General features: G+C 49.2%; 23 non-coding genes across 23 annotated transcripts; all 23 read right to left on the reverse strand.

Moving 5' to 3' along the window:
- Positions 1–3,651: 3,651 nt before the first annotated feature.
- TRNAG-GCC (transfer RNA glycine (anticodon GCC)) lies at positions 3,652–3,722 on the reverse strand. The gene has a single exon. It is a non-coding gene; the product is annotated as a tRNA-Gly (tRNA).
- Positions 3,723–4,583: 861 nt separating this feature from the next.
- TRNAG-GCC (transfer RNA glycine (anticodon GCC)) lies at positions 4,584–4,654 on the reverse strand. Its single transcript has one exon. It is a non-coding gene; the product is annotated as a tRNA-Gly (tRNA).
- Positions 4,655–6,214: 1,560 nt separating this feature from the next.
- Positions 6,215–6,285, reverse strand: TRNAG-GCC (transfer RNA glycine (anticodon GCC)). The gene has a single exon. It is a non-coding gene; the product is annotated as a tRNA-Gly (tRNA).
- Positions 6,286–7,144: 859 nt separating this feature from the next.
- Positions 7,145–7,215, reverse strand: TRNAG-GCC (transfer RNA glycine (anticodon GCC)). The gene has a single exon. It is a non-coding gene; the product is annotated as a tRNA-Gly (tRNA).
- A 1,094-nt stretch (positions 7,216–8,309) lies between these two features.
- On the reverse strand, positions 8,310–8,380 carry TRNAG-GCC (transfer RNA glycine (anticodon GCC)). The gene has a single exon. It is a non-coding gene; the product is annotated as a tRNA-Gly (tRNA).
- Positions 8,381–8,775: 395 nt separating this feature from the next.
- Positions 8,776–8,846, reverse strand: TRNAG-GCC (transfer RNA glycine (anticodon GCC)). The gene has a single exon. It is a non-coding gene; the product is annotated as a tRNA-Gly (tRNA).
- Positions 8,847–9,474: 628 nt separating this feature from the next.
- Positions 9,475–9,545, reverse strand: TRNAG-GCC (transfer RNA glycine (anticodon GCC)). The gene has a single exon. It is a non-coding gene; the product is annotated as a tRNA-Gly (tRNA).
- Positions 9,546–10,173: 628 nt separating this feature from the next.
- TRNAS-GCU (transfer RNA serine (anticodon GCU)) lies at positions 10,174–10,244 on the reverse strand. Its single transcript has one exon. It is a non-coding gene; the product is annotated as a tRNA-Ser (tRNA).
- Positions 10,245–10,406: 162 nt separating this feature from the next.
- TRNAC-GCA (transfer RNA cysteine (anticodon GCA)) lies at positions 10,407–10,477 on the reverse strand. Its single transcript has one exon. It is a non-coding gene; the product is annotated as a tRNA-Cys (tRNA).
- A 162-nt stretch (positions 10,478–10,639) lies between these two features.
- TRNAG-GCC (transfer RNA glycine (anticodon GCC)) lies at positions 10,640–10,710 on the reverse strand. The gene has a single exon. It is a non-coding gene; the product is annotated as a tRNA-Gly (tRNA).
- Positions 10,711–11,572: 862 nt separating this feature from the next.
- TRNAG-GCC (transfer RNA glycine (anticodon GCC)) lies at positions 11,573–11,643 on the reverse strand. Its single transcript has one exon. It is a non-coding gene; the product is annotated as a tRNA-Gly (tRNA).
- Positions 11,644–11,805: 162 nt separating this feature from the next.
- On the reverse strand, positions 11,806–11,876 carry TRNAG-GCC (transfer RNA glycine (anticodon GCC)). Its single transcript has one exon. It is a non-coding gene; the product is annotated as a tRNA-Gly (tRNA).
- Positions 11,877–12,271: 395 nt separating this feature from the next.
- On the reverse strand, positions 12,272–12,342 carry TRNAG-GCC (transfer RNA glycine (anticodon GCC)). Its single transcript has one exon. It is a non-coding gene; the product is annotated as a tRNA-Gly (tRNA).
- Positions 12,343–12,504: 162 nt separating this feature from the next.
- TRNAG-GCC (transfer RNA glycine (anticodon GCC)) lies at positions 12,505–12,575 on the reverse strand. The gene has a single exon. It is a non-coding gene; the product is annotated as a tRNA-Gly (tRNA).
- A 162-nt stretch (positions 12,576–12,737) lies between these two features.
- Positions 12,738–12,808, reverse strand: TRNAG-GCC (transfer RNA glycine (anticodon GCC)). Its single transcript has one exon. It is a non-coding gene; the product is annotated as a tRNA-Gly (tRNA).
- Positions 12,809–13,203: 395 nt separating this feature from the next.
- Positions 13,204–13,274, reverse strand: TRNAG-GCC (transfer RNA glycine (anticodon GCC)). The gene has a single exon. It is a non-coding gene; the product is annotated as a tRNA-Gly (tRNA).
- Positions 13,275–13,902: 628 nt separating this feature from the next.
- On the reverse strand, positions 13,903–13,973 carry TRNAS-GCU (transfer RNA serine (anticodon GCU)). The gene has a single exon. It is a non-coding gene; the product is annotated as a tRNA-Ser (tRNA).
- A 162-nt stretch (positions 13,974–14,135) lies between these two features.
- Positions 14,136–14,206, reverse strand: TRNAC-GCA (transfer RNA cysteine (anticodon GCA)). The gene has a single exon. It is a non-coding gene; the product is annotated as a tRNA-Cys (tRNA).
- Positions 14,207–14,368: 162 nt separating this feature from the next.
- On the reverse strand, positions 14,369–14,439 carry TRNAG-GCC (transfer RNA glycine (anticodon GCC)). Its single transcript has one exon. It is a non-coding gene; the product is annotated as a tRNA-Gly (tRNA).
- Positions 14,440–15,998: 1,559 nt separating this feature from the next.
- On the reverse strand, positions 15,999–16,069 carry TRNAG-GCC (transfer RNA glycine (anticodon GCC)). Its single transcript has one exon. It is a non-coding gene; the product is annotated as a tRNA-Gly (tRNA).
- A 628-nt stretch (positions 16,070–16,697) lies between these two features.
- Positions 16,698–16,768, reverse strand: TRNAG-GCC (transfer RNA glycine (anticodon GCC)). Its single transcript has one exon. It is a non-coding gene; the product is annotated as a tRNA-Gly (tRNA).
- Positions 16,769–17,396: 628 nt separating this feature from the next.
- On the reverse strand, positions 17,397–17,467 carry TRNAS-GCU (transfer RNA serine (anticodon GCU)). The gene has a single exon. It is a non-coding gene; the product is annotated as a tRNA-Ser (tRNA).
- A 162-nt stretch (positions 17,468–17,629) lies between these two features.
- TRNAC-GCA (transfer RNA cysteine (anticodon GCA)) lies at positions 17,630–17,700 on the reverse strand. The gene has a single exon. It is a non-coding gene; the product is annotated as a tRNA-Cys (tRNA).
- Positions 17,701–20,426: the final 2,726 nt, after the last annotated feature.

The raw sequence follows: 20,426 nt of genomic DNA on the forward strand, positions 1-20,426 counted from the left end.
CTCTCCGTAGATACAGCGTCGTACAGTGAAACTGTACTTACACAAGGCTATGACATACAACGGAGTGGATGAGCGAGTGCTGTAAGAGTCAAATAAAACTAATCAGTATGATGTGCACGCTCCAGTGGTTCACTTTGAAGCAAATAAAAAGTCAACTGCGTCGGCCGGGAATCGAATCCGGGCCACCCGCGTGGCAGGCCAGTATTCTACCACTGAACCACCGACGCGCTTGTCTCTCCGTAGATACAGCGTCGTACAGTGAAACTGTACTGACACAAGGCTATGACATACAACGGAGTGGATGAGCGAGTGCTGTAAGAGTCAAATAAAACTAATCAGTATGATGTGCACGCTCCAGTGGTTCACTTTAAAGCAAATAAAAAGTAAACTGCGTCGGCCGGGAATCGAATCCGGGCCACCCGCGTGGCAGGCGAGTATTCTACAACTGAACCACCGACGCGCTTGTCTCTCCGTAGATACAGCGTCGTACAGTGAAACTGTACTGACACAAGGCTATGACAGAGAACGGAGTGGATGAGCGAGTGCTGTAAGAGTCAAATAAAACTAATCAGTATAATGTGCACGCTCCAGTGGTTCACTTTGAAGCAAATAAAAAGTCAACTGCTTCGGCCGGGAATCGAACCCGGGCCACCCGCGTGGCAGGCGAGTATTCTACCACTGAACCACCGACGCGCTTGTCTCTCCGTAGACACAGCGTCGTACAGTGAAACTGTACTGACACAAGGCTATGACATACAACGGAGTGGATGAGCGAGTGCTGTAAGAGTCAAATAAAACTAATCAGTATGATGTGCACGCTCCAGTGGTTCACTTTGAAGCAAATAAAAAGTCATCTGCGTCGGCCGGGAATCGAATCCGGGCCACCCGCGTGGCAGGCGAGTATTCTACCACTGAACCACCGACGCGCTTGTCTCTCCGTAGATACAGCGTCGTACAGTGAAACTGTACTGACACAAGGCTATGACATACAACGGAGTGGATGAGCGAGTGCTGTAAGAGTCAAATAAAACTAATCAGTATGATGTGCACGCTCCAGTGGTTCACTTTGAAGCAAATAAAAAGTCAATTGCGTCGGCCGGGAATCGAATCCGGGCCACCCGCGTGGCAGGCGAGTATTCTACAACTGAACCACCGACGCGCTTGTCTCTCCGTAGATACAGCGTCGTACAGTGAAACTGTACTGACACAAGGCTATGACATACAACGGAGCGGATGAGCGAGTGCTGTAAGAGTCAAATAAAACTAATCAGTATGATGTGCACGCTCCAGTGGTTCACTTTGAAGCAAATAAAAAGTCAACTGCCTCGGCCGGGAATCGAACCCGGGCCACCCGCGTGGCAGGCGAGTATTCTACCACTGAACCACCGACGCGCTTGTCTCTCCGTAGATACAGCGTCGTACAGTGAAACTGTACTGACACAAGGCTATGACATACAACGGAGTGGATGAGCGAGTGCTGTAAGAGTCAAATAAAACTAATCAGTATGATGTGCACGCTCCAGTGGTTCACTTTGAAGCAAATAAAAAGTCAACTGCGTCGGCCGGGAATCGAATCCGGGCCAACCGCGTGGCAGGCGAGTATTCTACCACTGAACCACCGACGCGCTTGTCTCTCCGTAGATACAGCGTCGTACAGTGAAACTGTACTGACACAAGGCTATGACAGACAACGCAGTGGATGAGCGAGTGCTGTAAGAGTCAAATAAAACTAATCAGTATGATGTGCACGCTCCAGTGGTTCACTTTGAAGCAAATAAAAAGTCAACTGCGTCGGCCGGGAATCGAATCCGGGCCACCCGCGTGGCAGGCGAGTATTCTACCACTGAACCACCGACGCGCCTGTCTCTCCGTAGATACAGCGTCGTACAGTGAAACTGTACTGACACAAGGCTATGACATACAACGGAGTGGATGAGCGAGTGCTGTAAGAGTCAAATAAAACTAATCAGTATGATGTGCACGCTTCAGTGGTTCACTTTGAAGCAAATAAAAAGTCAACTGCGTCGGCCGGGAATCGAATCCGGGCCACCCGCGTGGCAGGCGAGTATTCTACAACTGAACCACCGACGCGCTTGTCTCTCCGTAGATACAGCGTCGTACAGTGAAACTGTACTGACACAAGGCTATGACATACAACGGAGTGGATGAGCGAGTGCTGTAAGAGTCAAATAAAACTAATCAGTATGATGTGCACGCTCCAGTGGTTCACTTTGAAGCAAATAAAAAGTCAACTGCGTCGGCCGGGAATCGAATCCGGTTCACCCTCGTGGCAGGCGAGTATTGTACAACTGAACCACCGACGCGCTTGTCTCTCCGTAGATACAGCGTCGTACAGTGAAACTGTACTTACACAAGGCTATGACATACAACGGAGTGGATGAGCGAGTGCTGTAAGAGTCAAATAAAACTAATCAGTATGATGTGCACGCTCCAGTGGTTCACTTTGAAGCAAATAAAAAGTCAACTGCGTCGGCCGGGAATCGAATCCGGGCCACCCGCGTGGCAGGCCAGTATTCTACCACTGAACCACCGACGCGCTTGTCTCTCCGTAGATACAGCGTCGTACAGTGAAACTGTACTGACACAAGGCTATGACATACAACGGAGTGGATGAGCGAGTGCTGTAAGAGTCAAATAAAACTAATCAGTATGATGTGCACGCTCCAGTGGTTCACTTTAAAGCAAATAAAAAGTAAACTGCGTCGGCCGGGAATCGAATCCGGGCCACCCGCGTGGCAGGCGAGTATTCTACAACTGAACCACCGACGCGCTTGTCTCTCCGTAGATACAGCGTCGTACAGTGAAACTGTACTGACACAAGGCTATGACAGAGAACGGAGTGGATGAGCGAGTGCTGTAAGAGTCAAATAAAACTAATCAGTATAATGTGCACGCTCCAGTGGTTCACTTTGAAGCAAATAAAAAGTCAACTGCTTCGGCCGGGAATCGAACCCGGGCCACCCGCGTGGCAGGCGAGTATTCTACCACTGAACCACCGACGCGCTTGTCTCTCCGTAGACACAGCGTCGTACAGTGAAACTGTACTGACACAAGGCTATGACATACAACGGAGTGGATGAGCGAGTGCTGTAAGAGTCAAATAAAACTAATCAGTATGATGTGCACGCTCCAGTGGTTCACTTTGAAGCAAATAAAAAGTCATCTGCGTCGGCCGGGAATCGAATCCGGGCCACCCGCGTGGCAGGCGAGTATTCTACCACTGAACCACCGACGCGCTTGTCTCTCCGTAGATACAGCGTCGTACAGTGAAACTGTACTGACACAAGGCTATGACATACAACGGAGTGGATGAGCGAGTGCTGTAAGAGTCAAATAAAACTAATCAGTATGATGTGCACGCTCCAGTGGTTCACTTTGAAGCAAATAAAAAGTCAATTGCGTCGGCCGGGAATCGAATCCGGGCCACCCGCGTGGCAGGCGAGTATTCTACAACTGAACCACCGACGCGCTTGTCTCTCCGTAGATACAGCGTCGTACAGTGAAACTGTACTGACACAAGGCTATGACATACAACGGAGCGGATGAGCGAGTGCTGTAAGAGTCAAATAAAACTAATCAGTATGATGTGCACGCTCCAGTGGTTCACTTTGAAGCAAATAAAAAGTCAACTGCGTCGGCCGGGAATCGAACCCGGGCCACCCGCGTGGCAGGCGAGTATTCTACCACTGAACCACCGACGCGCTTGTCTCTCCGTAGATACAGCGTCGTACAGTGAAACTGTACTGACACAAGGCTATGACATACAACGGAGTGGATGAGCGAGTGCTGTAAGAGTCAAATAAAACTAATCAGTATGATGTGCACGCTCCAGTGGTTCACTTTGAAGCAAATAAAAAGTCAATTGCGTCGGCCAGGAATCGAATCCGGGCCACCCGCGTGGCAGGCGAGTATTCTACCACTGAACCACCGACGTGCTTGTCTCTCCGTAGATACAGCGTCGTACAGTGAAACTGTACTGACACAAGGCTATGACAGACAACGGAGTGGATGAGCGAGTGCTGTAAGATTCAAATAAAACTAATCAGTATGATGTGCACGCTGCAGTGGTTCACTTTGAAGCAAATAAAAAGTCAACTGCGTCGGCCGGGAATCGAATCCGGGCCAACCGCGTGGCAGGCGAGTATTCTACCACTGAACCACCGACGCGCTTGTCTCTCCGTAGATACAGCGTCGTACAGTGAAACTGTACTGACACAAGGCTATGACAGACAACGCAGTGGATGAGCGAGTGCTGTAAGAGTCAAATAAAACTAATCAGTATGATGTGCACGCTCCAGTGGTTCACTTTGAAGCAAATAAAAAGTCAACTGCGTCGGCCGGGAATCGAATCCGGGCCACCCGCGTGGCAGGCGAGTATTCTACCACTGAACCACCGACGCGCCTGTCTCTCCGTAGATACAGCGTCGTACAGTGAAACTGTACTGACACAAGGCTATGACATACAACGGAGTGGATGAGCGAGTGCTGTAAGAGTCAAATAAAACTAATCAGTATGATGTGCACGCTCCAGTGGTTCACTTTGAAGCAAATAAAAAGTCAACTGCGTCGGCCGGGAATCGAACCCGGGCCACCCGCGTGGCAGGCGAGTATTCTACCACTGAACCACCGACGCGCTTGTCTCTCCGTAGATACAGCGTCGTACAGTGAAACTGTACTGACACAAGGCTATGACATACAACGGAGTGGATGAGCGAGTGCTGTAAGGGTCAAATAAAACTAATCAGTATGATGTGCACGCTCCAGTGGTTCACTTTGAAGCAAATAAAAAGTCAACTGCGTCGGCCGGGAATCGAATCCGGGCCACCTGCGTGGCAGGCGAGTATTCTACCACTGAACCACCGACGCGCGTGTCTCTCTATAGATACAGTGTCGTACAGTGAAACTGTACTGACACAAGGCTATGACATACAACGGAGTGGATGAGCGAGTGCTGTAAGAGTCAAATAAAACTAATCAGTATGATGTGCACGCTCCAGTGGTTCACTTTGAAGCAAATAAAAAGTCAACTGCGTCGGCCGGGAATCGAACCCGGGCCACCCACGTGGCAGGCGAGTATTCTACCACTGAACCACCGACGCGCTTGTCTCTCCGTAGATACAGCGTCGTACAGTGAAACTGTACTGGCACAAGGCTATGACAGACAACGCAGTGGATGAGCGAGTGCTGTAAGAGTCAAATAAAACTAATCAGTATGATGTGCACGCTCCAGTGGTTCACTTTGAAGCAAATAAAAAGTCAACTGGGTCGGCCGGGAATCGAATCCGGGCCACCCGTGTGGCAGGCGAGTATTCTACCACTGAACCACCGACGCGCTTGTCTCTCCGTAGATACAGCGTCGTACAGTGAAACTGTACTGACACAAGGCTATGACATACAACGGAGTGGATGAGCGAGTGCTGTAAGAGTCAAATAAAACTAATCAGTATGATGTGCACGCTCCAGTGGTTCACTTTGAAGCAAATAAAAAGTCAACTGCGTCGCCCGGGAATCGAACCCGGGCCACCCGCGTGGCAGGCGAGTATTCTACCACTGAACCACCGACGCGCTTGTCTCTCCGTAGATACAGCGTCGTACAGTGAAACTGTACTGACACAAGGCTATGACATACAACGGAGTGGATGAACGAGTGCTGTGATAGTCAAATAAAACTATTCAGTATGATGTGCACGCTCCAGTGGTTCACTTTGAAGCAAATAAAAAGTCAACTGCGTCGGCCGGGAATCGAATCCGGGCCACCCGCTTGGCAGGCGAGTATTCTACCACTGAACCACCGACGCGCTTGTCTCTCCGTAGATACAGCGTCGTACAGTGAAACTGTACTGACACAAGGCTATGACAGACATCGCAGTGGATGAGCGAGTGCTGTAAGAGACAAATAAAACTAATCAGTATGATGTGCACGCTCCAGTGGTTCACTTTGAAGCAAATAAAAAGTCAACTGGGTCGGCCGGGAATCGAATCCGGGCCACCCGTGTGGCAGGCGAGTATTCTACCACTGAACCACCGACGCGCTTGTCTCTCCGTAGATACAGCGTCGTACAGTGAAACTGTACTGACACAAGGCTATGACATACAACGGAGTGGATGAGTGAGTGCTGTAAGAGTCAAATAAAACTAATCAGTATGATGTGCACGCTCCAGTGGTTCACTTTGAAGCAAATAAAAAGTCAACTGCGTCGGCCGGGAATCGAACCCGGGCCACCCGCGTGGCAGGCGAGTATTCTACCACTGAACCACCGACGCGCTTGTCTCTCCGTAGATACAGCGTCGTACAGTGAAACTGTACTGGCACAAGGCTATGACATACAACGGAGTGGATGAACGAGTGCTGTAAGGGTCAAATAAAACTAATCAGTATGATGTGCACGCTCCAGTGGTTCACTTTGAAGCAAATAAAAAGTCAACTGCGTCGGCCGGGAATCGAATCCGGGCCACCTGCGTGGCAGGCGAGTATTCTACCACTGAACCACCGACGCGCTTGTCTCTCCGTAGATAGTGTCGTACAGTGAAACTGTACTGACACAAGGCTATGACATACAACGGAGTGGATGAGCGAGTGCTGTAAGAGTCAAATAAAACTAATCAGTATGATGTGCACGCTCCAGTGGTTCACTTTGAAGCAAATAAAAAGTCAACTGCGTCGGCCGGGAATCGAACCCGGGCCACCCACGTGGCAGGCGAGTATTCTACCACTGATCCACCGACGCGCTTGTCTCTCCGTAGATACAGCGTCGTACAGTGAAACTGTACTGACACAAGGCTATGACATACAACAAAGTGGATTAGCGAGTGCTGTAAGAGTCAAATAAAACTAATCAGTATGATGTGCACGCTCCAGTGGTTCACTTTGAAGCAAATAAAAAGTCAACTGCGTCGGCCGGGAATCGAATCCGGGCCACCCGCGTGGCAGGCGAGTATTCTACCACTGAACCACCGACGCGCTTGTCTCTCCGTAGATACAGCGTCGTACAGTGAAACTGTACTGACACAAGGCTATGACATACAACGGAGTGGATGAGCGAGTGCTGTAAGAGTCAAATAAAACTAATCAGTATGATGTGCACGCTCCAGTGGTTCACTTTGAAACAAATAAAAAGTCAACTGCGTCGGCCGGGAATCGAACCCGGGCCACCCGCGTGGCAGGCGAGTATTCTACCACTGAACCACCGACGCGCTTGTCTCTCCGTAGATACAGCGTCGTACAGTGAAACTGTACTGACACAAGGCTATGACATACAACGGAGTGGATGAGCGAGTGCTGTAAGGGTCAAATAAAACTAATCAGTATGATGTGCACGCTCCAGTGGTTCACTTTGAAGCAAATAAAAAGTCAACTGCGTCGTCCGGGAATCGAGTCCGGGCCACCTGCGTGGCAGGCGGGTATTCTACCACTGAACCACCGACGCGCTTGTCTCTCCGTAGATACAGTGTCGTACAGTGAAACTGTACTGACACAAGGCTATGACATACAACGGAGTGGATGAGCGAGTGCTGTAAGAGTCAAATAAAACTAATCAGTATGATGTGCACGCTCCAGTGGTTCACTTTGAAGCAAATAAAAAGTCAACTGCGTCGGCCGGGAATCGAATCCGGGCCACCCGCGTGGCAGGCGAGTATACTACCACTGAACCACCGACGCGCTTGTCTCTCCGTAGATACAGCGTCGTAGAGTGAAACTGTACTGACACAAGGCTATGACATACAACGGAGTGGATGAGCGAGTGCTGTAAGCGTCAAATAAATCTAATCAGTATGATGTGCACGCTCCAGTGGTTCACTTTGAAGCAAATAAAAAGTCAACTGCGTCGGCCGGGAATCGAATCCGGGCCACCCGCGTGGCAGCCGAGTATTCTACCACTGAACCACCGACGCGCCTGTCTCTCCGTAGATACTGCGTCGAACAGTGAAACTGTACTGACACAAGGCTATGACATACAACGGAGTGGATGAGCGAGTGCTGTAAGAGTCAAATAAAACTAATCAGTATGATGTGCACGCTCCAGTTGTTCACTTTGAAGCAAATAAAAAGTCAACTGCGTCGGCCGGGAATCAAACCCGGGCCACCCGCGTGGCAGGCGAGTATTCTACCACTGAACCACCGACGCGCCTGTCTCTCCGTAGATACAGCGTCGTACAGTGAAACTGTACTGACACAAGGCTATGACATACAACGGAGTGGATGAGCGAGTGTTGTAAGAGTCAAATAAAACTAATCAGTATGATGTGCACGCTCCAGTGGTTCACTTTGAAGCAAATAAAAAGTCAACTGCGTCGGCCGGGAATCGAACCCGGGCCACCCGCGTGGCAGGCGAGTATTCTACCACTGAACCACCGACGCGCTTGTCTCTCCGTAGATACAGCGTCGTACAGTGAAACTGTACTGACACAAGGCTATGACATACAACGGAGTGGATGAGCGAGTGCTGTAAGAGTCAAATAAAACTAATCAGTATGATGTGCACGCTCCAGTGGTTCACTTTGAAGCAAATAAAAAGTCAACTGCATCGGCCGGGAATCGAATCCGGGCCACCCGCGTGGCAGGCGAGTATTCTACCACTGAACCACCGACGCGCTTGTCTCTCCGTAGATACAGCGTCGTACAGTGAAACTGTACTGACACAAGGCTATGACATACAACGGAGTGGATGAGCGAGTGCTGTAAGAGTCAAATAAAACTAATCAGTATGATGTGCACGCTCCAGTGGTTCACTTTGAAGCAAATAAAAAGTCAACTGCGTCGGCCGGGAATCGAACCCGGGCCACCCGCGTGGCAGGCGAGTATTCTACCACTGAACCACCGACGCGCTTGTCTCTCCGTAGATACAGCGTCGTACAGTGAAACTGTACTGACACAAGGCTATGACATACAACGGAGTGGATGAGCGAGTGCTGTAAGAGTCAAATAAAACTAATCAGTATGATGTGCACGCTCCAGTGGTTCACTTTGAAGCAAATAAAAAGTCAACTGCGTCGGCCGGGAATCGAATCCGGGCCACCCGCGTGGCAGGCGAGTATTCTACCACTGAACCACCGACGCGCTTGTCTCTCCGTAGATACAGCGTCGTACAGTGAAACTGTACTGACACAAGGCTATGACATACAACGGAGTGGATGAGCGAGTGCTGTAAGAGTAAAAAAAAACTAATCAGTATGATGTGCACGCTCCAGTGGTTCATTTTGAAGCAAATAAAAAGTCAACTGCGCCGGCCGGGAATCGAACCCGGGCAACCCGCGAGGCAGGCGAGTATTCTACCACTAAACCACCGACGCGCTTGTCTCTCCGTAGATACAGCGTCGTACAGTGAAACTGTACTGACACGAGGCTATGACATACAACGGAGTGGATGAGCGAGTGCTGTAAGAGTCAAATAAAACTAATCAGTATGATGTGCACGCTCCAGTGGTTCACTTTGAAGCAAATAAAAAGTCAACTGCGTCGGCCGGGAATCGAACCCGGGCCACCCGCGTGGCAGGCGAGTATTCTACCACTGAACCACCGACGCGCTTGTCTCTCCGTAGATACAGCGTCGTACAGTGAAACTGTACTGACACAAGGCTATGACATACAACGGAGTGGATGAGCGAGTGCTGTAAGAGTCAAATAAAACTAATCAGTATGATGTGCACGCTCCAGTGGTTCACTTTGAAGCAAATAAAAAGTCAACTGCGTCGGCCGGGAATCGAATCCGGGCCACCCGCGTGGCAGGCGAGTATTCTACCACTGAACCACCGACGCGCTTGTCTCTCCGTAGATACAGCGTCGTACAGTGAAACTGTACTGACACAAGGCTATGACATACAACGGAGTGGATGAGCGAGTGCTGTAAGAGTAAAAAAAAACTAATCAGTATGATGTGCACGCTCCAGTGGTTCACTTTGAAGCAAATAAAAAGTCAACTGCGCCGGCCGGGAATCGAACCCGGGCAACCCGCGAGGCAGGCGAGTATTCTACCACTGAACCACCGACGCGCTTGTCTCTCCGTAGATACAGCGTCGTACAGTGAAACTGTACTGACACGAGGCTATGACATACAACGGAGTGGATGAGCGAGTGCTGTAAGAGTCAAATAAAACTAATCAGTATGATGTGCACGCTCCAGTGGTTCACTTTGAAGCAAATAAAAAGTCAACTGCGTCGGCCGGGAATCGAATCCGGGCCACCCGCGTAGCAGGCGAGTATTCTACCACTGAACCACCGACGCGCTTGTCTCTCCGTAGATACAGCGTCGTACAGTGAAACTGTACTGACACGAGGCTATGACATACAACGGAGTGGATGAGCGAGTGCTGTAAGAGTCAAATAAAACTAATCAGTATGATGTGCACGCTCCAGTGGTTCACTTTGAAGCAAATAAAAAGTCAACTGCGTCGGCCGGGAATCGAATCCGGGCCACCCGCGTTGCAGGCGAGTATTCTGCCACTGAACCACCGACGCGCCTGTCTCTCCGTAGATACAGCGTCGTACAGTGAAACTGTACTGACACAAGGCTATGACATACAACGGAGTGGATGAGCGAGTGCTGTAAGAGTCAAATAAAACTAATCAGTATGATGTGCACGCTCCAGTGGTTCACTTTGAAGCAAATAAAAAGTCAACTGCGTCGGCCGGGAATCGAACCCGGGCCACCCGCGTGGCAGGCGAGTATTCTACCACTGAACCACCGACGCGCTTGTCTCTCCGTAGATACAGCGTCGTACAGTGAAACTGTACTGACACAAGGCTATGACATACAACGGAGTGGATGAGCGAGTGCTGTAAGAGTCAAATAAAACTAATCAGTATGATGTGCACGCTCCAGTGGTTCACTTTGAAGCAAATAAAAAGTCAACTGCGTCGGCCGGGAATCGAATCCGGTTCACCCGCGTGGCAGGCGAGTATTCTACAACTGAACCACCGACGCGCTTGTCTCTCCGTAGATACAGCGTCGTACAGTGAAACTGTACTTACACAAGGCTATGACATACAACGGAGTGGATGAGCGAGTGCTGTAAGAGTCAAATAAAACTAATCATTATGATGTGCACGCTCCAGTGGTTCACTATGAAGCAAATAAAAAGTCAACTGCGTCGGCCGGGAATCGAGCCCGGGCCACCCGCGTGGCAGGCCAGTATTCTACCACTGAACCACCGACGCACTTGTCTCTCCGTAGATACAGCGTCGTACAGTGAAACTGTACTGACACAAGGCTATGACATACAACGGAGTGGATGAGCGAGTGCTGTAAGAGTCAAATAAAACTAATCAGTATGATGTGCACGCTCCAGTGGTTCACTTTGAAGCAAATAAAAAGTAAACTGCGTCGGCCGGGAATCGAATCCGGGCCACCCGCGTGGCAGGCGAGTATTCTACAACTGAACCACCGACGCGCTTGTCTCTCCGTAGATACAGCGTCGTAGAGTGAAACTGTACTGACACAAGGCTATGACAGAGAACGGAGTGGATGAGCGAGTGCTGTAAGAGTCAAAAAAAAACTAATCAGTATAATGTGCACGCTCCAGTGGTTCACTTTGAAGCAAATAAAAAGTCAACTGCGTCGGCCGGGAATCGAACCCGGGCCACCCGCGTGGCAGGCGAGTATTCTACCACTGAACCACCGACGCGCTTGTCTCTCCGTAGATACAGCGTCGTACAGGGAAACTGTACTGCCACAAGGCTATGACATACAACGGAGTGGATGAGCGAGTGCTGTAAGAGTCAAATAAAACTAATCAGTATGATGTGCACGCTCCAGTGGTTCACTTTGAAGCAAATAAAAAGTCAACTGCGTCGGCCGGGAATCGAACCCGGGCCACCCGCGTGGCAGGCGAGTATTCTACCACTGAACCACCGACGCGCCTGTCTCTCCGTAGATACTGCGTCGAACAGTGAAACTGTACTGACACAAGGCTATGACATACAACGGAGTGGATGAGCGAGTGCTGTAAGAGTCAAATAAAACTAATCAGTATGATGTGCACGCTCCAGTTGTTCACTTTGAAGCAAATAAAAAGTCAACTGCGTCGGCCGGGAATCAAACCCGGGCCACCCGCGTGGCAGGCGAGTATTCTACCACTGAACCACCGACGCGCCTGTCTCTCCGTAGATACAGCGTCGTACAGTGAAACTGTACTGACACAAGGCTATGACATACAACGGAGTGGATGAGCGAGTGCTGTAAGAGTCAAATAAAACTAATCAGTATGATGTGCACGCTCTAGTGGTTCACTTTGAAGCAAATAAAAAGTCAACTGCGTCGGCCGGGAATCGAACCCGGGCCACCCGCGTGGCAGGCGAGTATTCTACCACTGAACCACCGACGCGCTTGTCTCTCCGTAGATACAGCGTCGTACAGTGAAACTGTACTGACACAAGGCTATGACACACAATGGAGTGGATGAGCGAGTGCTGTAAGAGTCAAATAAAACTAATCAGTATGATGTGCACGCTCCAGTGGTTCACTTTGAAGCAAATAAAAAGTCAACTGCGTCAGCCGGGAATCGAACCCGGGCCACCCGCGTGGCAGGCGAGTATTCTACCACTGAACCACCGACGCGCTTGTCTCTCCGTAGATACAGCGTCGTACAGTGAAACTGTACTGACACAAGGCTATGACATACAACGGAGTGGATGAGCGAGTGCTGTAAGAGTCAAATAAAACTAATCAGTATGATGTGCACGCTCCAGTGGTTCACTTTGAAGCAAATAAAAAGTCAACTGCGTCGGCCGGGAATCGAACCCGGGCCACCCGCGTGGCAGGCGAGTATTCTACCACTGAACCACCGACGCGCTTGTCTCTCCGTAGATACAGCGTCGTACAGTGAAACTGTACTGACACAAGGCTATGACATACAACGGAGTGGATGAGCGAGTGCTGTAAGAGTCAAATAAAACTAATCAGTATGATGTGCACGCTCCAGTGGTTCACTTTGAAGCAAATAAAAAGTCAACTGCGTCGGCCGGGAATCGAATCCGGGCCACCCGCGTGGCAGGCGAGTATTCTACCACTGAACCACCGACGCGCTTGTCTCTCCGTAGATACAGCGTCGTACAGTGAAACTGTACTGACACAAGGCTGTGACATACAACGGAGTGGATGAGCGAGTGCTGTAAGAGTCAAATAAAACTAATCAGTATGATGTGCACGCTCCAGTGGTTCACTTTGAAGCAAATAAAAAGTCAACTGCGTCGGCCGGGAATCGAACCCGGGCCACCCGCGTGGCAGGCGAGTATTCTACCACTGAACCACCGACGCGCTTGTCTCTCCGTAGATACAGCGTCGTACAGTGAAACTGTACTGACACAAGGCTATGACATACAACGGAGTGGATGAGCGAGTGCTGTAAGAGTCAAATAAAACTAATCAGTATGATGTGCACGCTCCAGTGGTTCACTTTGAAGCAAATAAAAAGTCAACTGCGTCGGCCGGGAATCGAATCCGGGCCACCCGTGTGGCAGGCGAGTATTCTACCACTGAACCACCGACGCGCTTGTCTCTCCGTAGAAACAGCGTCGTACAGTGAAACTGTACTGACACAAGGCTATGACATACAACGGAGTGGATGAGCGAGTTCTGTAAGAGTAAAATAAAACTAATCAGTATGATGTGCACGCTCCAGTGGTTCACTTTGAAGCAAATAAAAAGTCAACTGCGCCGGCCGGGAATCGAACCCGGGCAACCCGCGAGGCAGGCGAGTATTCTACCACTGAACCACCGACGCGCTTGTCTCTCCGTAGATACAGCGTCGTACAGTGAAACTGTACTGACACGAGGCTATGACATACAACGGAGTGGATGAGCGAGTGCTGTAAGAGTCAAATAAAACTAATCAGTATGATGTGCACGCTCCAGTGGTTCACTTTGAAGCAAATAAAAAGTCAACTGCGTCGGCCGGGAATCGAATCCGGGCCACCCGCGTAGCAGGCGAGTATTCTACCACTGAACCACCGACGCGCTTGTCTCTCCGTAGATACAGCGTCGTACAGTGAAACTGTACTGACACGAGGCTATGACATACAACGGAGTGGATGAGCGAGTGCTGTAAGAGTCAAATAAAACTAATCAGTATGATGTGCACGCTCCAGTGGTTCACTTTGAAGCAAATAAAAAGTCAACTGCGTCGGCCGGGAATCGAATCCGGGCCACCCGCGTTGCAGGCGAGTATTCTGCCACTGAACCACCGACGCGCCTGTCTCTCCGTAGATACAGCGTCGTACAGTGAAACTGTACTGACACAAGGCTATGACATACAACGGAGTGGATGAGCGAGTGCTGTAAGAGTCAAATAAAACTAATCAGTATGATGTGCACGCTCCAGTGGTTCACTTTGAAGCAAATAAAAAGTCAACTGCGTCGGCCGGGAATCGAACCCGGGCCACCCGCGTGGCAGGCGAGTATTCTACCACTGAACCACCGACGCGCTTGTCTCTCCGTAGATACAGCGTCGTACAGTGAAACTGTACTGACACAAGGCTATGACATACAACGGAGTGGATGAGCGAGTGCTGTAAGAGTCAAATAAAACTAATCAGTATGATGTGCACGCTCCAGTGGTTCACTTTGAAGCAAATAAAAAGTCAACTGCGTCGGCCGGGAATCGAATCCGGTTCACCCGCGTGGCAGGCGAGTATTCTACAACTGAACCACCGACGCGCTTGTCTCTCCGTAGATACAGCGTCGTACAGTGAAACTGTACTTACACAAGGCTATGACATACAACGGAGTGGATGAGCGAGTGCTGTAAGAGTCAAATAAAACTAATCAGTATGATGTGCACGCTCCAGTGGTTCACTATGAAGCAAATAAAAAGTCAACTGCGTCGGCCGGGAATCGAGCCCGGGCCACCCGCGTGGCAGGCCAGTATTCTACCACTGAACCACCGACGCGCTTGTCTCTCCGTAGATACAGCGTCGTACAGTGAAACTGTACTGACACAAGGCTATGACATACAACGGAGTGGATGAGCGAGTGCTGTAAGAGTCAAATAAAACTAATCAGTATGATGTGCACGCTCCAGTGGTTCACTTTGAAGCAAATAAAAAGTCAACTGCGTCGGCCGGGAATCGAATCCGGGCCACCCGCGTGGCAGGCGAGTATTCTACAACTGAACCACCGACGCGCTTGTCTCTCCGTAGATACAGCGTCGTACAGTGAAACTGTACTGACACAAGGCTATGACATACAACGGAGTGGATGAGCGAGTGCTGTAAGAGTCAAATAAAACTAATCAGTATGATGTGCACGCTCCAGTGGTTCACTTTGAAGCAAATAAAAAGTCAACTGCGTCGGCCGGGAATCGAATCCGGGCCACCCGCGTGGCAGGCGAGTATACTACCACTGAACCACCGACGCGCTTGTCTCTCCGTAGATACAGCGTCGTAGAGTGAAACTGTACTGAGACAAGGCTATGACATACAACGGAGTGGATGAGCGAGTGCTGTAAGCGTCAAATAAAACTAATCATATGATGTGCACGCTCCAGTGGTTCACTTTGAAGCAAATAAAAAGTCAACTGCGTCGGCCGGGAATCGAATCCGGGCCACCCGCGTGGCAGGCGAGTATTCTACCACTGAACCACCGACGCGCCTGTCTCTCCGTAGATACTGCGTCGAACAGTGAAACTGTACTGACACAAGGCTATGACATACAACGGAGTGGATGAGCGAGTGCTGTAAGAGTCAAATAAAACTAATCAGTATGATGTGCATGCTCCAGTTGTTCACTTTCAAGCAAATAAAAAGTCAACTGCGTCGGCCGGGAATCAAACCCGGGCCACCCGCGTGGCAGGCGAGTATTCTACCACTGAACCACCGACGCGCCTGTCTTTTCGTAGATACAGCGTCGTACAGTGAAACTGTACTGACACAAGGCTATGACATACAACGGAGTGGATGAGCGAGTGCTGTAAGAGTCAAATAAAACTAATCAGTATGATGTGCACGCTCCAGTGGTTCACTTTGAAGCAAATAAAAAGTCAACTGCGTCGGCCGGGAATCGAACCCGGGCCACCCGCGTGGCAGGCGAGTATTCTACCACTGAACCACCGACGCGCTTGTCTCTACGTAGATACAGCGTCGTACAGTGAAACTGTACTGACACAAGGCTATGACACACAATGGAGTGGATGAGCGAGTGCTGTAAGAGTCAAATAAAACTAATCAGTATGATGTGCACGCTCCAGTGGTTCACTTTGAAGCAAATAAAAAGTCAACTGCGTCAGCCGGGAATCGAACCGGGGCCACCCGCGTGGCAGGCGAGTATTCTACCACTGAACCACCGACGCGCTTGTCTCTCCGTAGATACAGCGTCGTACAGTGAAACTGTACTGACACAAGGCTATGACATACAACGGAGTGGATGAGCGAGTGCTGTAAGAGTCAAATAAAACTAATCAGTATGATGTGCACGCTCCAGTGGTTCACTTTGAAGCAAATAAAAAGTCAACTGCGTCGGCCGGGAATCGAATCCGGGCCACCCGCGTGGCAGGCGAGTATTCTACCACTGAACCACCGACGCGCTTGTCTCTCCGTAGATACAGCGTCGTACAGTGAAACTGTACTGACACAAGGCTATGACATACAACGGAGTGGATGAGCGAGTGCTGTAAGAGTCAAATAAAACTAATCAGTATGATGTGCACGCTCCAGTGGTTCACTTTGAAGCAAATAAAAAGTCAACTGCGTCGGCCGGGAATCGAACCCGGGCCACCCGCGTGGCAGGCGAGTATTCTACCACTGAACCACCGACGCGCTTGTCTCTCCGTAGATACAGCGTCGTACAGTGAAACTGTACTGACACAAGGCTATGACATACAACGGAGTGGATGAGCGAGTGCTGTAAGAGTCAAATAAAACTAATCAGTATGATGTGCACGCTCCAGTGGTTCACTTTGAAGCAAATAAAAAGTCAACTGCGTCGGCCGGGAATCGAATCCGGGCCACCCGCGTGGCAGGCGAGTATTCTACCACTGAACCACCGACGCGCTTGTCTCTCCGTAGATACAGCGTCGTACAGTGAAACTGTACTGACACAAGGCTATGACATACAACGGAGTGGATGAGCGAGTGCTGTAAGAGTAAAATAAAACTAATCAGTATGATGTGCACGCTCCAGTGGTTCACTTTGAAGCAAATAAAAAGTCAACTGCGCCGGCCGGGAATCGAACCCGGGCAACCCGCGAGGCAGGCGAGTATTCTACCACTGAACCACCGACGCGCTTGTCTCTCCGTAGATACAGCGTCGTACAGTGAAACTGTACTGACACGAGGCTATGACATACAACGGAGTGGATGAGCGAGTGCTGTAAGAGTCAAATAAAACTAATCAGTATGATGTGCACGCTCCAGTGGTTCACTTTGAAGCAAATAAAAAGTCAACTGCGTCGGCCGGGAATCGAATCCGGGGCACCCGCGTAGCAGGCGAGTATTCTACCACTGAACCACCGACGCGCTTGTCTCTCCGTAGATACAGCGTCGTACAGTGAAACTGTACTGACACGAGGCTATGACATACAACGGAGTGGATGAGCGAGTGCTGTAAGAGTCAAATAAAACTAATCAGTATGATGTGCACGCTCCAGTGGTTCACTTTGAAGCAAATAAAAAGTCAACTGCGTCGGCCGGGAATCGAATCCGGGCCACCCGCGTTGCAGGCGAGTATTCTGCCACTGAACCACCGAAGCGCCTGTCTCTCCGTAGATACAGCGTCGTACAGTGAAACTGTACTGACACAAGGCTATGACATACAACGGAGTGGATGAGCGAGTGCTGTAAGAGTCAAATAAAACTAATCAGTATGATGTGCACGCTCCAGTGGTTCACTTTGAAGCAAATAAAAAGTCAACTGCGTCGGCTGGTAATCGAACCCGGGCCACCCGCGTGGCAGGCGAGTATTCTACCACTGAACCACCGACGCTTTTTTTTTGTTTTTATTGCCTGCTTTGACAAATACACTGCAAATATATACAGATAAAACACGGTGACCATGCCGTGGTCAGCGTGAATGCTTAAAACTTCTTAAAATGAACAAGTTCATCTAGGACGCCAATCCAGTCTGGAGGTTCTGGCAATGTACGGTAAACATCTCGTAAGTACAAAATGCTTTCAATGAAATTCTCCCTGACTGGACGGACGTTTACATCGGCGTGCCTAACAGCCATCCTTGTTCGCCATATGCTGTGGAGCCCCAGAACCATGATTAGATCATAAGGAATGTCTCCATCGTTTTCAATTGGTAGAAAACGGATTCCGTACGGTGTTATTGGTAGGTCTTTCTTTAGAGTCCTTTGCAAGATGTCCCAGTAGAAGACTGGATCCCAGCAATCAATAAATACATGATCTATTGTTTCTGGTTTCTTGCATAATATACAGTTAGTTGTCCATGGAACGAATATTCCCTTTTCCTCTAACCAAGTCTTAACTGGGAGCGTGCCTGTATGAAGTTTAAAGAAGAAGGTTTTAATGCTGGGCTTAATATTCATCTTTTTAACTCTCTTTAAAACATCATTTCCTGGGCGTCCACAGTATATTGTTCGGTACCTGGGTGTTGGCAACATTGTATCCAGTAGGTCTCTGTACAGTTTTTTCCTTTGCACTGAACTTAAGTACTCAAGGGAAAATCGAGCCTTTAAGATTTGTACTGCAAGTACAACTTCTCGCCAAAACCCAGTTACTGCGCGTCCACCGTCATTGCATGATGAAACAATAAATCCAGGTAAGGCATTGCTTAAGTGCACTTGCATTACTGTGCGCAAAAAGTAGTCTTTCTGGTCCCGCAGAAAAATAAATCGCGACACAATTTGTCTTAAAAACAGGTGAGACAGGCCTAATCCACCATTACAAACAGAATGAAACAAATTCGTCCTACTAGTACGTTCCCAACTTGCCCCCCAAATGAAAACCGCGAACACTCTGTGAATTTTTTGCAGATTTGTGCGTTTCATGAACAAAAATTGGAGTACGAACCACACCTTGGATATCAAAAAAAGATTGGAGACAGTCGCGCGGGCAAACATGGACAAATTACGGCCTTGCCAGCCTTGCGCCTTTTCCCTGACCCTTTCTGTCTCTTGACGCCAGTACTGTTCGCTATCTTGATAGCTATCAAGTGGCATACCCAGATACTTCGTAGGCAACGATGTCCATCGCATGTTTGCAAACGTTTCCGGTCTTTCGTACCAGTTACCATGCCAAAAGCCAGCCGATTTTTCCCAGTTAATCTCACAGCCAGTTGCGGTGCAAAAACCGCCAGCAACCTCGACTGCCTCACTTACGCTTTGTCGGTTCACACAGAAAATGGCTATATCATCCGCGTACGCAAGTACTTTCACTTCAGATGCTTGTAGCTTAAATCCACGGATTCTTTCATTATTAATCAGGCTTAAACAAAAGGGCTCTAGATACAAGGCAAATAGAAGAGGGGACAATGGACATCCTTGCCTCACTGACGATCGCACGGCTATTGCGTCAGTAAGACTTTTATTTACAATAATACGGGTAGAGCACCCAGCGTATGCCATTTTGACTCCATCTACGATAACACTTCCGATATTTACATGCTCTAAAATGGTGAAAAGGACGTCATGTGAAACGTTGTCAAATGCTTTTGACAAGTCAAGCTGCATCATTGCTACATGTCTTCCGTCTGCATCACAACACTCTAAAACGCATCTTGCTGTGTGTACATTCGTACAGATAGTGCGGCCCTTAATGCCGCATGTTTGGTGTGGACCTACCAACTGTTTAATGACACCTTGCACCCTCCTTGCCAACACTTTCATAAACAATTTATAATCCACATTTGTGAGGCTTATAGGCCGATAGGACTCCACCGATAGAAGTTTGACTGCGTCATCTGATTTAGGAATTAAGACAATATGTGAAGCTTTGAAAGATGGCGGCATTTGTTTAACATGGTATGCTTCCTTTATTACGCAGTACAATGCCCTGCTGGCTTCTGATTTGAATTTCTTGTAAAAAGCAGCCCCTAATCCGTCAGGACCGGGTGATTTTCCAGCGCATATTTCTTCTATAGCCAGCTCAATTTCAAGTACACTGATTGGTTGCTCAAGCCTGGCTTTAACTTCATCCTCAAGCCTGGGCATGGTCTGCAAAAACTGACTTTCGAATTGTTCTTTCCTTTGCTTAGCCCGCCCAAGTAGCTCACTATAGTACTCTGCAAACGCTTCTTTGATAACCTCGCATTCTGTTGCAACTTCGTTATGGTGAAGTATCTTTTTAATTTTGTTTTTTTCCACGTATCTTTTCTCGTCACCGAGTGAGCGCTTGTTCGGTGTCTCGCCAACCCATAATCCCTCTGCTCGTGCTCGCACAATAGCTCCCCTATATCTTTCTTCATCGATAAGCTCAAGTTTATTCTTAACTTCTTTAATCTGCTTCGACCACAATC

Source organism: Amblyomma maculatum, chromosome 4 (genome assembly GCF_055883805.1).
Source record: "Amblyomma maculatum isolate TAMU_Amacu chromosome 4, ASM5588380v1, whole genome shotgun sequence".
NCBI lineage: Eukaryota > Metazoa > Arthropoda > Arachnida > Ixodida > Ixodidae > Amblyomma > Amblyomma maculatum.